Consider the following 16,478-nt stretch of genomic DNA (forward strand, 5'->3'; position numbering starts at 1 on the left):
TGATGTATTAATTGCTGTTATTTTGCCCATTATAGTGCCATTCAAGTTCACCCTCAACGGACCAAGTCAGCCAACGCAGATTCATCGAGCAGGGCAGGCCTTTCCATAAGAGCAACAAATGGCAGAGTAAACGAAGCCCTGAACCACTCCCCCTCCCCAAAACAAACAATTTGATTTGCACCCTTTAGTACCCCCTCAACCTTTACACCATTGCCTTTTACTTTCGGGACTGCTCTCGTCGGTGTCTAGTGAGGTGGCGCTGTTAGATTGGAAGTTGTTTGTGGGGTACACAGTAGTCATGAAAGGGATTCCCCAACAAAGCTTCCTGCTGTGCTCTCAATTCCCCCTTCATTCTATTTTGGTGAATTCCTTTGCTGACTTATCTGAGAGGACTGCCCAGCAGGCAGACAATTATTGGAAATGGGTCATTAAGGCAAGTTTATATTAACTGACCCTTTAGTTTGAAAAGTACCACATCGTCCCAGAAGGTGCTAATATTCATGTTCAAACTTTGATGCGTCATCTGAATTCCTGAGCCAAACTGCCAATGCAGACTGGAGATGATTCAATAATGTGTTGATCGAAAAGTGAACAAAATATTTGAAACTGTATATTTGTTTGACAAGAAAAAATAATGTTGACCTTTTTTTTTACATCAGCACACATTTTAGTGGGATATTTCATTTACCCTGTGGGAGTAAAATACCATTTGAGCCTTACCAAGGTTCAAGCCAGGTGAACTACAGATGACTCATTTTATTTGATTTTGATGTACTAGGTGCCACAAGCAGATTGAACTGTGTCTCAGCACAGGGATTGTAGCTGCTAACACAAGCACATCAAATCATGAGAGTTCACTGAAAAGCTGCATCTTTAAAGCTTTGTGAAATTGGTCTATGCCCCGAATATTGTACGGAGGAGAGTTTCAGAGTTAGGGTCAGAGATAGCAAATCTACGGTCATCCCTAGATTTAAAATTAGATCTAGGGATGGTCAACAAAAGTTGTTTGGATGATCATGAATGGTCAAAGGGATACTTTATTTTGACCGTTTTTATGGTGAAATCCATATGGGCAAATAAAGACGAGCCAACATAAAAAAAAAAGAAATTACTTGACTTTTTAATGGCAGCCAGTGCAAACATTGCCACCAGGGGGAATTCTTTCTTTACTATGACGGCTGAAAATAAACAGGACTTCCTGCTTCTACCATTTTTGTGATTGGGGCTAATTAATATTAATTAATGGCAAGATACACATAGTTAAGATAATCTACTTTAGACGTGATCAGGGTATGTGTGTACATAATAGAACACACTCAATATACGAAGAGGTTCTTCGAAAAAAACAAAACTTGTAAAAGTGATACTTTAAAAATATGATTAATTTGAGCTAACATATCCAGATCATGCTGAAAATAAAATCCCATTTTCTTATTTTATTTAGAGATGTACAGAGATACAATGTAGGGGAAGGACACCTAGATCATAGCCTTACTTGTAGGGCCAAGGATAATAACTTAGGGTTTGATGGGATTAAGTTGCAGAGAATGATTGTATATCCATCATTGAACTCCTTTAAAAAATCCATTCAGGTAGTCACAAAAGCTTGAGTGGTGAATTCTGATAAGAACTTGTGTATCATCTGCTTATGGATGGTATCAGAGTCTGAAACTCTGAAAAATGTCAAGCAATAGTCTTACATAGATGTTACAAAGAAGAGGGGAAAGGGGATATCCCTGGGGACCTCCACATGTTACTTTTCTATGAGCAGACTGGAAACAGGTATCATTTGAATTGCCTGGGTCTGACTACTAAAAATAACAAAACCAATTCACTGCATTGGACTAAATGCTTGCAATGTTTTCCATACAGGAAAGCAGTGTATCAAGATGAACCATATTCAAGGCTGCTGATAGCTCTAGCGGCACGAATATGGTCATAGTTACATTATCTGTGTTTTTTAAAATGTCATCCCATACTGAGCGGGGCGCAGCTTCATTATTATATATGGGGCGAAATTCAGATTGGAAAGTGTCCAAAATAGACGATCAAAGATTGTAGCTGAGTGGTAACTATTTGGTCCTCGATCTTAGATATTGAATGGAAGACCATTTACTATATGATATTTATTTTAAAATTCTGGATCTGGAGAGATAATAGAAGCTTCTCAAATAGTTTTTCATTGTGAGTGAGCCACGTGCAATGATTTTAATGGTTCCGCAATTATTTAGCCTTTTTGCATTTATCAGTGTACTGTGAACAACAATTCATTCTTTTTTAATGCACTTACTAGGCTAAATTGCATTTGACTTATTTTGTCTTGCATGTTTCTACAGAGTCTTCTAATTTATGGATGCCCTGAAGTTAAACCACACGGAGTGACATTTTTTTGAACTCATTTAATGAAGGAAGGATTTTGGAATTGGAATTGGAATTGGAAATGTAACAAAAAGTGTTACTTTCTTTTGAATTAAACTAGTGTTACAATAAAAAAAATAATAATAATAATTCAGGTTCATTTACTGGTGCTCTGATAGTCAGCGTTTTCAAGTGAATACTAGTTAAGATACAGAGAAAACATGGAATACTGGTAGGAATTGGTATTCAATCTAGTCTACAAATGGTAGAACCAGGACTCTAACGTTGGGATGACTTGGAAATGAAAGCGTCCACTACACAAAAAAGATTCCCTCGTTTGTGGTTGAAGAAACAACAACATTTTTCCAAAAAGTTTAATTATGATAATACTAATAATATTTCTCCTTCTACTACTACTACTACTACTACTACTACTACTACTACTACTACTACTAATAATAATAATAATACTAATACTAATAACAACAATAATGATAAAGCCAACATCAATTGAGAGCAATTATTCTCCCTGTGCAGATAAAATTACACAACAACGTTTGGTATGTTTTAAAACCTTCTTTAATAGTGCCCTGTCAGTGCAGTAGGCCACCAGCAGTGCGACTGACCTTCAGAAGTACACTCTTGATACTCCAGACCTATTGAGATATTGTGCATTGTAAAGGACTCTGTGTGACACTACTCTTGTAGTGCAGCGGTGCCATGAAAGCCACAGTGGGCCCAGTAGGCCCAGTAGTGCGAGCTTCTACTAGCATTGCTGGGTACGTTCCACGGGACTCTAGCAGTGCCATGTCCATGTTCTAGGCATGTAGCAGTGGGAGAGTCCAGCAGGGAGAGCAGCCTCTAGACATGAAGAAGCGTGATGACTGGGACAGATATGAGAGGGATGGCCTGATCATGGGTCTGAGCTCAGTGCCGCTGATGCCTGTCTCCACGGAGCAATGTCACAGAAAACTCAACAGAACAGATATACAGCCTGCATGGACCTACAAATACAAATCTGGTACCCCAAAGTCAAGAAAGGGGTGACTGTACTTTCTCCATGTCCAGAGGCCCACCTAATCAGGTGTCTCCAATGGGCTTTGTTTGGTCTTATCCACTTTTGCTCTCACCCTCCTGTAATGCTAAAGCGCAAACCATGATACATATGCTTGTAAATCATTGGTATTTCACTGTAAAACACCCAATTAATCATTTGCCTGGGGTGTCTGGTCTGAACGTGACATGCCACAATCGATGCACGTCAATAACAAAGGAGAGATAACAATTGTGCGGGTCATTTCAGTCTTTTTCTGGCAAGACTCCTCCTTTGGCTCCCCATGCCCTGGCAGTCACTAACGACGCCTCCCTCTCCTTGCTGTTCCACCTGTCTTGCTATGCTCTTCCCTGCCAGGCATTGCCAGAAGCCTCTGCATTGTCTTTGTCAATTTACAGATACATCTAAAAGAGTGAACTGTTTAAGTAATCAGAAAATATTAGCTGAAATTGGACTGTGATCGTGCACTATTTTAATTCGGGGTCCAGCCATTATTTTGAGAAGATGGTGTAAGGTTAAATGAAGTCTCAGGAGGATAGGCGCTTAGAAACCTCTGGATATTAAACAATCATATCATATCAAGTGGTATAGAAACATTCTCCTACTGTTAATATGCAGCTACTGAATCACTGTGGTTACCATGTTACTGCTATGACGTATATTATGTACTTTTAGAAGGATTATTAAAAATGTATATGTCCACCCAATGCCTAAGGAAAAGGTACACTGATACATATGCTATGCTCCCTGATGCTATTCCAAACACGACAATGTCTATTTAATGCTCATTGGTGTGCATTTAAGTGATTAAAAGGACCTGCATTATATGGTGTCACATTTTGGGGACACATTTTTAGTGGCCATGGCAGACCCCAATGTTCTTCGGTTCTGAGGAGCAATCCCATGCGTCCCCTCAATGTCCCATGCCCCCATACCACCCACACTCATAAAATCTTCTAGAAAGTGCACAACGACCTGAACTAAATTATGTTGTTTTGGTCACTGCACATCTATTGGTTCTACGCTACACTGGGCGTACAGGCTCCACACCGCTACTGTGGAACAGTTCCAAGCAATACACTTTGAAGTGATGCATATCAGACACTCTATGTGCATTTCTATAACTTAATGTCCCTTCCCCTCAACACTGGAGACCATTTATGCTGAGCCCCCCAATCCCCTTTAGTAAAAATATTGTTGTTGGGCCCCCCAAATGGCATATCTTCTTATATTTTCTATGAAAAGCAGTCTCCACACTACATTTTGGAAAAGCCTTGCCCCCCCCCCACAGTAGAAGACCACTGCCATACGTACACGTGGTCCTGCACGTGCTTTAAATGGAAACTCAAAAGTGCAGATACGCCATATCCTAGAGTACCTGCTTATTATTGAGAAGTTTAGTTTAGTTTATTCATTTACAAAGTGCACCAAACCCTCAGGTATCTAGGTGCATAGGTTAAGTGCTGGTACTCCCCAATTAAAAGTATTGGCCTCCACCTGAGAAGTGCTGGCACTATGTCTTGTAATTAAAAGAAGTGCAGGTGCTCAGGAACTGCAAGTACCTGCCAATTTAAAACACTGCTGCTATCACCCCAACATTTAAATGAGTGTATCCCCTTGGGCCTCGCAGGTGTTGCCCTATTGGCCTGCCCGTGGTTAACTCATGTGTTTCTGTTTCTTTAGGGTCGGGATTCTGGGGTGTGCATGTTTGTGTTTTCCAGCAGCAGGTGGGTCTGCTCGAAGAGCTCTCTGAGACTCGCCCCTTTCCTGTGAGGGTAACATCGGAAAGGATGCAGCTTCCTCGTCGTCTGCAGGCCCGGCTCACCCGGCTCGGTCCTTCATCTTCATCATCATACACTGAGCAGGGGAGCAGCGGCCGCTCAATCAGTCACTCAGGCCTAAAATGACAGCCTGCAACTGGTTAGCAGCGCCCCTCACCCGCTGGTGTCATTAACACTCCACAGACACATTCGTCATAATTATGTGGCAAAATGTACAATAATTGCCAGGCGACAAAGTTGAGTATATTCTCGGCCGGTATCGATGTCAGCTGCCTGTACACAGCCCCCCAAGGGATGCGCTGTCCACGTGGAAGCGGAACAGCTACCGAAAGCACAGAACAGCTGCAGCATGTCAGACCCTTGAAAAGCAACGGCCACTAACAATATATGACAGCATTATACTTACTATACAGGCCTCTGCTGCAGTCTCCCACCCCAACCAATACGCCGGAGTACGGCCGTCTATCTTGTGCCTGCCACCGGCAGGACATTCCTCATCCGTCAACGTCATCACCACGAGAAGTGGAGACGTTGCAAATGGCTGCACATTCATCAAGGAGGAGAAAAGTGCTGGTTTGTGGGCAATACATTCGCCCAGCGCTGGTGATTAATGGACGGGGAGTGAGCACGCCCAATCGCAGTGATTCCCGAGAAGGGGCGCGCGTCTCCGCACCCTGTGGCTGGGTGAGGTTCTCTTTCTAAAATGACCCTCTCTCTAAATGCTCTGACACTGGGTAGGGTGCAGGATAGCACTGGGGGGGGGGGCAGGGGCTTGCTTATTGGACCGGATTGGAATGCTGGTGTGCAGAACGGAACCGTTGCATTAAATACAACTACTACAGTGTCTTTCCTGCGTCATCATTTAGTTTGGCTTTCACCCATATTGAAATGTGGTTGATTGAATGAAGCACTGCACAGGCAACAGCTACTTTCCCTGGTGCTAATCCCACTCCATGGAGGGTGCTACCATCAGGGACTTCATTTAACCAAAATGCCAGGGCTAGCGGAAGTGACATCATATGACCCTTGATATCTGAGGACATCACAGGAAGTGATGTCATTTGACCCCACCCCAAAGCCGTATCACGGGAAGTGATGGATTGCGAGCTCTCACCCCTTGACAAAACAGGAAGTGGCATCCCATAGCATTGGTCCTAAGTACACTACGAAACATTTGGTTACAAAAGCACTATAATGTTATGTACATTTCATCCACAAATGGATCACCACATGTATCGTTAAGATCAGTATGTATAGGCCCATTTTACCAAATTACTGTGAATGCAAGCAGACGTCCAAGGCCAAATGATAACAATATGTTATTATATAGCACTTACGCTTAAGCACGTTATATAGACTAAATATACAAACAATATCACCAAACCTGTGTTGGTACTCATCTATCGACCTCAGAAGGATGAAAGGCTGAGTTGAGGTGTTTAAGAATAGAATAAATCAGTGAGTAGTTTAGTTTAGTTTAGTTTAGTTTATTACTTGTATTGCGCACCAAACCCACAGGTAGTCGGGCGTATCGCATAAGATTACTCACAGCTCAGTTGTTCATAAAAAGATATTGCAGTAACAAAGTTATTGTTTGCAGTCAAAGAGCATAATAATAATAGTTGTGTAGCCCCCTAAAACATCCCTGTAATAAACCTTTAGTGAGTCTAGCAATGATTGTAAATAATTCCAGAAAGACAAATTTGGTATTCCTATTCTTTTATATTTAATGACACTGCTGAAAGTGTTAGACTTGTGGCTCCCCTGTTGTTAAAAAAATAAAAATAAAATAAAAATAAAAGTAAGAGGCCTAAACAAGAAAGCCAGCCACTCCAGAAGCAAAGGGCCACATGGTGCTAGCCACAGCCCAAGAGGCTGCATTAAAAACAAAATATATGTATTAAGATTTTTTAGGGGTAGCAAGGGAGACCCCAGGGGTCGCGGTCGCGACCCCTGGGAATCCCTAAATGCCGTCCCTGGCTTCCATCCCCAAAGCAAAACAACATAACTACCACAGAAAAAAATGTGCTTCGCTTAGGGATTGCTTCATTCCATAAAATACCCATCTATTCCCGTTGGCAAAAATCCCAACACATGGAAGAACTCCCTGGAAAGCAGTCAGGGAAAGTGCTGCATCCCGTAGAACTTGGCACACCCCAGGAAAGACCCTGTCACCCTTAGTGTGATAACCCCACCACTCCCACACGTATACTGAAGCCCAACATATGCCCGGGTCAATCAGCAACACTGCAAGGCCACAAACATGTCAGAAGAGCACTGCCCACATGCCATGACTAGCAGCCCATTGGAACACCTCCCCAGAACAGCGCTTCCCCTTGGCTGCACCAACTGCATGGAAGTCCATGCCCTTTCTGGAGTGAACGTGCCCTCACATGCTGCTCTCCGCAAAATGACTGGCTCCTATGGGTTTTGACTCACTGGGAGAATGATTCTGCCATTATTAAAAAAAAAAAAAAGCTAATTGGAAAAACACGCACTAAAGAGTTATTTCCTGAGGAGCTTATCCAACTGCATGAGAGTTTGGCACATCAGTCTATTTTTAATTTTGACAACTCAATTAAAGGCCCCTACATTTCTAAACACGCCATCTCATCAAAAACATCCACCGGACACAGAAATGCACTCTGGCTAAATCTACTCATTGAACTAGGCCTTCCTTCTTTCTTCATGTTGTTGTCACTGTCCTCCTGTAATCTTTGGGCTAGGATAAAATGTAAGCTGGGAGGGCTGGATTATTTACTTGCATTTACACATCAAGATTTTCAGAGTGAATGGTTTCCTAACTTGAATTCAAGGGTCAGTCATTACCTGCAGGATATCGGAGTAACCCCAATGGCTGGGATTTTACCTGGCCAGGATAACTGTTAAAGCGAAGGTCAGGCCATAGGCTATTTTAGTACACTAAGAAAATGTGGGGTGTATTTCCAATAGGCATTTGTCTTGGGCGCCCCTAAATGCTGTTTAATAAAAGGGTGACACCCTGCTCTGATCAGGTTCTTTCTTTCGATAAGGTTACAGACAATCCCTGTCGTGGAAACACAGGGGTTTGGGATTTTATATGAAGACAGATTGTGCAGATTATGAGGGAAAACTTTGAATCTGCCCAACACATCCTATCACAAGGAGAGGACCTTGAAAGTCTTCATGACCGCTCATATGCCTTCTTCTAATCAGTTCTGGAGTTGTCTGTTCGTGGCTCAATCTCTCGTTATCTCAGCGGCCGCCATGCACGTCTGGGAAATAGCTGCTAGAAAATTTAGGACCACATAGGTACCCTTGGGGAGGCCAGCAGAGAAAATAGTGAAGCATTTTATTTTTTGTAATAGTGTGCCCCTGACTTTTTGCCCATCTGGCTGCTTGCTTTAATGAATTTTAGTCATGTATTTTTATTGAAATGTGTAATTGTAATGTTATTATTATTATTATTGTATTATTATTATTATTATTATTATAATTTTTTTTTTTACTGTACTCAGTATGGGAAGGTTTGCAATGCAACCAGATGCAAAAAAAAGAAATAAAAAATGTACTCCGAACTTCACCCACTCCATGGATGGCACCATGGTTTCTTTTCTGAAGTGGCACTACATTTGAATATCTACCTTGAAGCTCCCGGTTCCTGTGGAGCACGAGTCATGCCATGCAACACCCCACAAATATCTTCCTTTCTTCAGAATCAGTGTAAACGACAGTAACCTACAAATCATATCGGCATGCGTTTCAACCTGAGCCTGGGACAGGCATAGGGTAATATAGCTAGACACATTGGTGTTGGTGAGTACAAAGTTGTGTCAGACCTGTGTGACAAAGGTCCAGGGTATGCCCATCAGCTGGCACAAGCACCTGTGCTGGGGGAGGTGGTAGTAGGAATCACTGATTCTGCAGACGGAAACTAAAGGGCACAGAAGTCTTGCAAGATGTTTCATAAGGGAAAAAAAATCTTCCTATTCAGTCAACAATCGTGTGGGCCCATCATTTTTGAATTACTGATCCTTCTATGTGTGAAACAAGGAACATCATGAGAAATTCAGGAAATCATTCAAGCCACATATTTAGGAGAGTCTTTACTAATGAGAGTGATCTGATTTCAAAACGGGCATTCTTCTGTATGTCAAGAGTAAGCCTCAGCGATACATTTGGCAGAATCCCGAATGGCCCACATTTTCACTGTGTTAGGGTGATTCAGGTTTGACCTAACCCTTAAGAGATTTGGGTGACAGATTTGGGTTAAGTTTATGATAATGTCATGCTGATGATATTGCGATTTAAACTTTGGAATGAAGAGGTTAAATCTTTTCCTGTCAGCACATGTTCAAAGCAAAGCATAAAGTGAATAGAATAGTTCTGAACATTTCCTGCCATGGGATGTTGAATGAACTTAAAGTATCTAAATGACTAATAGCTTGCACCGGACTGTTTCTTTAACACAGAAACCAAAATGAACTCTGTTTGCAGCTGACAACATTTTTTTATCATTAAAAAAGGGAAAACATCACAAAAAAAGTAATGAGAATAAAAAAATGCACCGAGGATTTGTGTTTTTATTAGTATTAATATGGGAAATGTACAGGACCCGTGCACATTTCCAGTGCACTATGCTGGAGCACAAATGATGTGCTGGGTAACTCTTTGTATACATTCATGTCAGGAGCATGTATGACGCATCCTCGCGTGGATGCTGTGAGTGCATTTCATCCCGCCTGGACCTTAAAATACCTGTCAATGTGAAATATTGTGTAAAAATAGAAAAACCCATTTGTATCCCTGTTTGAGGGATACTAATAAAAGTGGGAACGCGGCTGTAAGTGCTGCTGTGGTAGCACACTCAAAAAAGAAATACTCGAACGAGTCAGAAATGACCATGTGATGTATTGCACTTCTCCTTCGCCTGTTCCATAAAGTCACAGGGGAATGTGTTTGTTTTTGGCACATTTTAATGTGCATCCCTTTCAAATGTGCATAACATCCTTAGCTGTGCAAATGCACAGAGGATGAAAAAGGAAACATGTATGTGCATATCTATGATGCACACATTCAAAAGAACTTTGAATAGGGCACATCTTTTTTGGGCGCATGTGATGAGAGGCACTAGTGCATCTTTATTATCTGGCAACACACGTTTTGAGAATATGCCTCTTAGGTCTATGTTACATATTGTTCTCAGGTACAGAGCTCATAACTTTGTAATCACACTCTGCTACATGGTATTCCTTCAAGGAACCTCAGAGTCTTGATCATGAAAGATCGACCTGTGGCGGACTCTGCCTCAACCCTAGTGGCCCTTCTGATGTTATTGACCTGCAGTCATGCACTCTCACTCCCACTAAATAAATAACCTCAGTAGTCCTTATGGATGCAAACTCAGCCAGAGGTAAGTTCTTTTTCTGATTGCTCTCCTGCTTGATGCTTTGAAACAGATCCTAGAGTCTCACTTCTCTCTCTCTCTCTCTTCTCTCTCTCTTTCTTTCTCTCTCTCTCCCTCTCTCGCTCTCTTTCTCTCTTTCTTCATGCCTCTGTTTCTGTCTATGTGGCTGACAGGATGTTCTTAGGTGCACATTTGTTAGAGAAATCTCAACTATGACTGACAGCTGCCTGAACACAGATATCTTGAAGTAAGGGAGGATGGAGTGTGTCCTGCAGGAATGTTGCTGTCAAACTGAGGGCACCTCATCCATACAATTGTTACAGTTGCCTTACTTAGAAAAACACATTTCAAAACCTAGAATAAACACGCAAATCTGTTTCTGATACATGGATATCTTTCCAGCTATCAGCTGTCAGCAGTGATGCACGATTGTAAATTGTATTTCTGGGGATGATTTCGCTTACATTTACATCTGTTTGTTCATCTGGTGTTGCACTGGCTCGGGCAGTCCCTGACACAAAACGTGGCAAAATAATGCCACTGTTTTATCCCATGTTTCAAGCATCTCAAGGCACCATCTTTCTTGAATATCTTGAAAATAAGCACCAGGGTCTTCATCCTCCCCCATTTTCCCGGTCCTAATGGCACCTGTATCTGATGTATCGGGAAAATGTATTCTGAGTGCCCATCAAACTGCTGCTCTGCATTTATTAAATGACGCTCCATTGTGTGTTGTGTTTTGTGCAGTGACACCTGAGTATCCTGTTCATTTCCAAATTTCATCAGGTCTCCCCCTATAATGGCTGCCAGCAAGTCTTTTATGTCACCTATGGCTAACGTCATTCCTGATGTGATTCTCTCTAGCTCATGAATCCATTTTCCCACATTGGAAGTTAAACTTCGGAAATGTACATCTTAAACTGTCTTTATCCATTTGTGGCCACTGCATATATTGTGGTCGTCCTCCCCCTTTCTATAATAATGGGAATTGTGAAAGTCCTGGTCATAATCATACCGGCCCTAACTTCTTGTTTTCCAGGCGGGGTTAGTCTCGCCCATTTGTCTCCATCCTGATAGTGCCTTTATCTGCTTACATAAGGCAGGAATATGTCTGCAGTACTGCATAATCGCGCTTGTGGTTGCTCAGTGTATGCTGTCAGTTCTGGTGTTTTCTTTTTGTGGTCCTCTAAATCTGACCATTTTACCCCTTTTTCAATTCTCACTTCTTTTGAAAATCTACATGCGCCCTTCCTTTGCACTCTCTTGTTTTCTTCCCTTTATTCATCTGACATCAGTATGCCCCAGCTTGTATGGCTGTTATCTTTTTCCACGTCATCAAGATCTAGTCTACTTAAAGACAGCATTCTATGCTCATCTGTTATGACTTCATTTAGCCTTCCTTCAGTTTCCCTTGATACCCTTCTTTATCCCTCATTTGCCCATATAAATCCCCATGACTTTCTCTACACCTTCTTTCTCTCGCACATCAGCCCATGTTGGTATTCTTGGTAGCACTCTCAGCTCCATACGGGGCTGTTGTGAACCTCTTTCTTCCTCAAGTCGTTCTTGTGTTTCGATCGGCACTGTGCTTCCATGATATGAACACAAGTGTTCTATGACAAAGATACTCTATTTCATCATCTTTTAATCCCCGTCTTCTGTTAATTTCTTCTTCCCTTCTCACCCCTCTTGGTTCGTTTTCTTCTTGCCTTATTTGCAACCTATATTCTTTCATTCTTTGTGCTTCTACCTTCTCTGAACACTTTTCTTCTAACCTCTCCTTTTCTTTCCTTGCCTTGTACCTTCTTCATTCTTCCCTTCTTTTGCATTCTCTTTCTTTCTTTTATTTATATGCTCTCTCTTCTTCCTTTTCATTATTTTCTTGCTCTTCTTCTCTTCTCTTTCTCAAACCCCATCAATACCCTTATCATCCAGCTTGAGTAATATTTTTCCTCCCATCCATTTATTCTGTATTGTTGTCATTCCCTTAGCTTTATCCTTTATTTATTTATGTTTCCTTGCTTCCTCCTCTATCTCCATCTATCTATTTTGCCAGTCCTTGCTCTCATCACGCTGTTTACTTTTATCGCGTGTCAAGAAATGTTTTCATTCTCTGCCTTTGCTCTCTTCTGCATTGTCCTCAATGTTATAAGTGGTGGGCTCATATGTCTGATTAATGTATCCCGCTGCTACTTTCAATTCTTTTAAGGGATAAAACCCCTTCTCCTCTGTGTCTATGCTATTATTTCCTGGAGGGGAAAGGGTAGCTGAAGGTGTTACATACTCCCCTTTATGTTGATTTTTGCTGACTAAGCATCCACTCCTTTTCGGCTGGATCTTCTTGCTTGCTCTGATGCATTTTCCATATCTCTAAAATAGCTAACCTTTTCTGTAACCTTGTTCCCTTATATGTGGCATACAAATAAGTTTACATATGCCACAAAACTGTTTTTGACAACAAACTCTCCTGATGCCATGGCATATGTACCTTATTGGTTGTGCCTCAAACCCACTCTGAATGATACTTCCTTATCGTAGCTGTGAATTTTGGCAATGTACTGCATAAGTGTAAAAGTGGAGTGTCTCCCATGATAACAGATTGATCTCGACTGTCTATACTTACCCGACTTTTTATTCTTTTCTTTACTCTATTAAATATAGCACACTCATCAATTTGGGTGGGCACCATCAATCTCTGCATTTTCATTTGAAAAATCAATGTATATTGTTTTTAAACACTTTTAAAGTCTATGCAACAATGTTCTTTTCGTTCCTTCGTTTGCACTAGCAATGTTTATTATCTCATTTTTTTATCATTGATATTTTTTAGAGTTTCATCTTTATTTATTTATCCATCCTCCAGTCCAGAATAGACTACACCTATACCTTGAAATGCTGAAATGCTGAAGCCTACTAAAGAAACTACAACATTTCCAAAGCGCGGCGGCCAGTCTCCTACTCAGATTACCACCAAGGGAACACATCACCAGAGCACTTAAAACCGTACATTTGCTTCCCATGAAACAACAAATAAGAATCAATTGTAATCGCTTATTTATAATATGTTCAATACCCAGAGGTTTCTAAGCACGGAACCGTGGATCGAACCTCTGTGACTCTGCATCTTCTCGTTTCCAAGGCGAGCGCATTGCACATTAGCTATCCTCCCGAGACAAATTCAAAATAATGTGCATAATACACAGAGCAATCCAAGGCCAAGGAGCAAAATTCCTATAAAAGAAAATAAGCATCTACCTTCCGGGAAGACCAGTCAGAACAAGCAATGATGGTCACCTAAAACCAAAACCATATAATAAAAGAAGATTCAAAGGGTCATCATTCTCCCACCTGGCAGCAAACACCTGGAATTGCCTCCCATAAAACATACACAGTACAAAGGATCACTTGAAATTCAGGAAACTACTCAAAACCTGGCTCTTTACATCAGGATCGGAGGGGTACAACTAGGACAAACAAAGAACCCGCTTTAAACAGAGCTCACCCCAAAAAACTTAAATGGAAAAAACAAGCCAAGGAGAAAAGGAGAAAAAAAGCACTTCCCCCTACAATACCCCACTTTTATCAACACCCTGGGAACAGATCCCCCAGACACAGACAGCGGGGCATCAACCAATATGTCAACGCACGAGGGATCAGAGCACCAAATCCCAGTAGGTATGGACACCCCAAACCCCTATGCAGCACCGGTTGATTAAACTGCCATGCAATACCCAACACAAAGGATGGACGAGAAGATTAGCACAGGAGTATGAAGCAATGAGGTAAGAAAAATTCCCAATAACCCAATGCTAAATACCTCAATTTCCACATGCACATCTCTCACACAAACACAAACAACCCCACCTCTGCACAGCAGTCTGCATGCACTTCACCACACTGCAACAACAAAACAAACAACACATAGTCATGCACAACAGCACATTGGAATTGTATTGACCCGGAAATCACACCGAAGTTCAGCGAACGGTGCCAGCCGAACTGAGGCTATCAACAGGACATCAAAACTCTCGCTCTACCAATTCCTGCTACACCCGACTATCCCCCTGCATCCCCCCTTCACACTCTCCTTTCAGAACCACCAATGCACCAGGGGCCATTCTGACGGTGATAGAGCGCAGTACAAATGCCCTTTAACATTAACATTAACATTAACATTAACATTAACAATAACATTAGTTTCCTTTAATATGTATTCTCCTGATTGAAGTCAATCTCTTGATTAAAACATCTAATAATCACCTTAATGTTTTACTATCGTTTTATATCTATTAGTTTAAACACAACAAAATCTTTATACTGACATATATATAACTCCTCACGTGCACTTTTTAAATTTTTCTGCGTACGTCTTCCTTTACTATCTTTAGTAAATGTATCTCATCTCTTTTTTGCTCCATCTTGGAACTTGATACGCACTCTTCTTGTTGACCTTGCCTGAGGAATCCTTAACACCCCTATTTGGAGTCTTTTTAGTGCGTATCCTTCAGTCCACATGGAACCAGAATTAGAAGTATCTACTTCTCTTCATTAGACTCCCCAAAAATCCCATTAATTTTATGTATATTATTTACAACACAGTCCCTCCCCCTATATTTTCCACCTTCAATGTTCTACTTACGTCATGGTTCAGCTCGAGTCCCTCGGCATTGACTCTCCCTCAACCGACCAGTTTGCCTTCCGTCCATAGGGCACCTGTGGGGACTGGACAGGAATTTCATCAAAGGGGAACCTGCCAACCGTATCTTCTAACATACGGTTTGTTGCAGGCCGTTCTCCAGAGGAAGCTCCCCTGTCTTCTGGCTAATGGCGTGAGCAGTCAAGTGTCCGGAGGTCCGAATCTGGGCTTAGGTCGATTTCCCCTGCACCATCTGCACTGCTATCAAAATGTGCTCTTGAACCTTGAAGTGTCTCTTGTGCTAGATGGGATTACCAAAACATATCCCCGACCAAATAACTGGACAGACGCAAAGAAAATGGCAAATTACTACTTTATTCTCAATTTAGTAAAGCAGGGTAAACTGGCAGGCATCAGACTGATGCTTGCACACTCATGCACAAACTTAATTCCACAGAGGTTTTATACCCCAATATGCATCATCTATGACATCATCCTAAATGGCAAACTGTAATACCTATCAACGGTAGGGATTGGTTAGGGGAACATATCTACTTATAGAATACATATGGGTTAGTACTTCATTGGCTGTGTCTTATCTGTGAGGCACACATCAAACTGCTTCCAAATATGCTTGATACTGACTAAAAAGAGCCAAATGCTAGCAGATTGATCTATGCAACATTGTATTGCAGGTTGCCACATAGACCTGCTGATTAGTTGGCATTCCCACTCAACCTTGGGCTTTTGGCTCGGCTAGCAGCAAGTAAGCAAAACGAAACCCAGGTGCTTGAGTCATGCCTGATTACTCCCCACTTTCCCAATTTCTCCATCATCGCTCAGCCATCTGCCCATAAGCCAAATCGTCCCTTCTCTAGTTGATCTAGTAATTTCATTTCTTTTCTGGTAGATTTAAGGGAGTGTAAGCACACCACTATCTCCATCCATAGCTTAACGAATAGCCCTTGTTTTTGACTTTTCGATCACGTGTGAGGAGTCCGCAAATGTGTCCATTTTCAACCTCCTATTTATTGCTATTTGATTCAATTATGCTGGGTGTAATTGCTCCTCTTGGCCTCTAGAGACTTGCTCACTCCATCTGGTAGGAGCCTTATTCTTGGTTAATTGTACAATACTTGACTCTTACAGATGGTTTCTTCTTCTTTAATCTAAGAGAAATATGTCTCACTTCCATGGTGTATCCATTTGCCTCCCTTTGTACTTTGCAGCTATTCCTTGAAACAGCATCACTGATCCCAGACC

This window comes from Ambystoma mexicanum, chromosome 3p, assembly GCF_040938575.1.
Source record: "Ambystoma mexicanum isolate Mex_15411 chromosome 3p, UKY_AmexF1_1, whole genome shotgun sequence".
Taxonomy (NCBI): Eukaryota; Metazoa; Chordata; class Amphibia; order Caudata; family Ambystomatidae; genus Ambystoma; species Ambystoma mexicanum.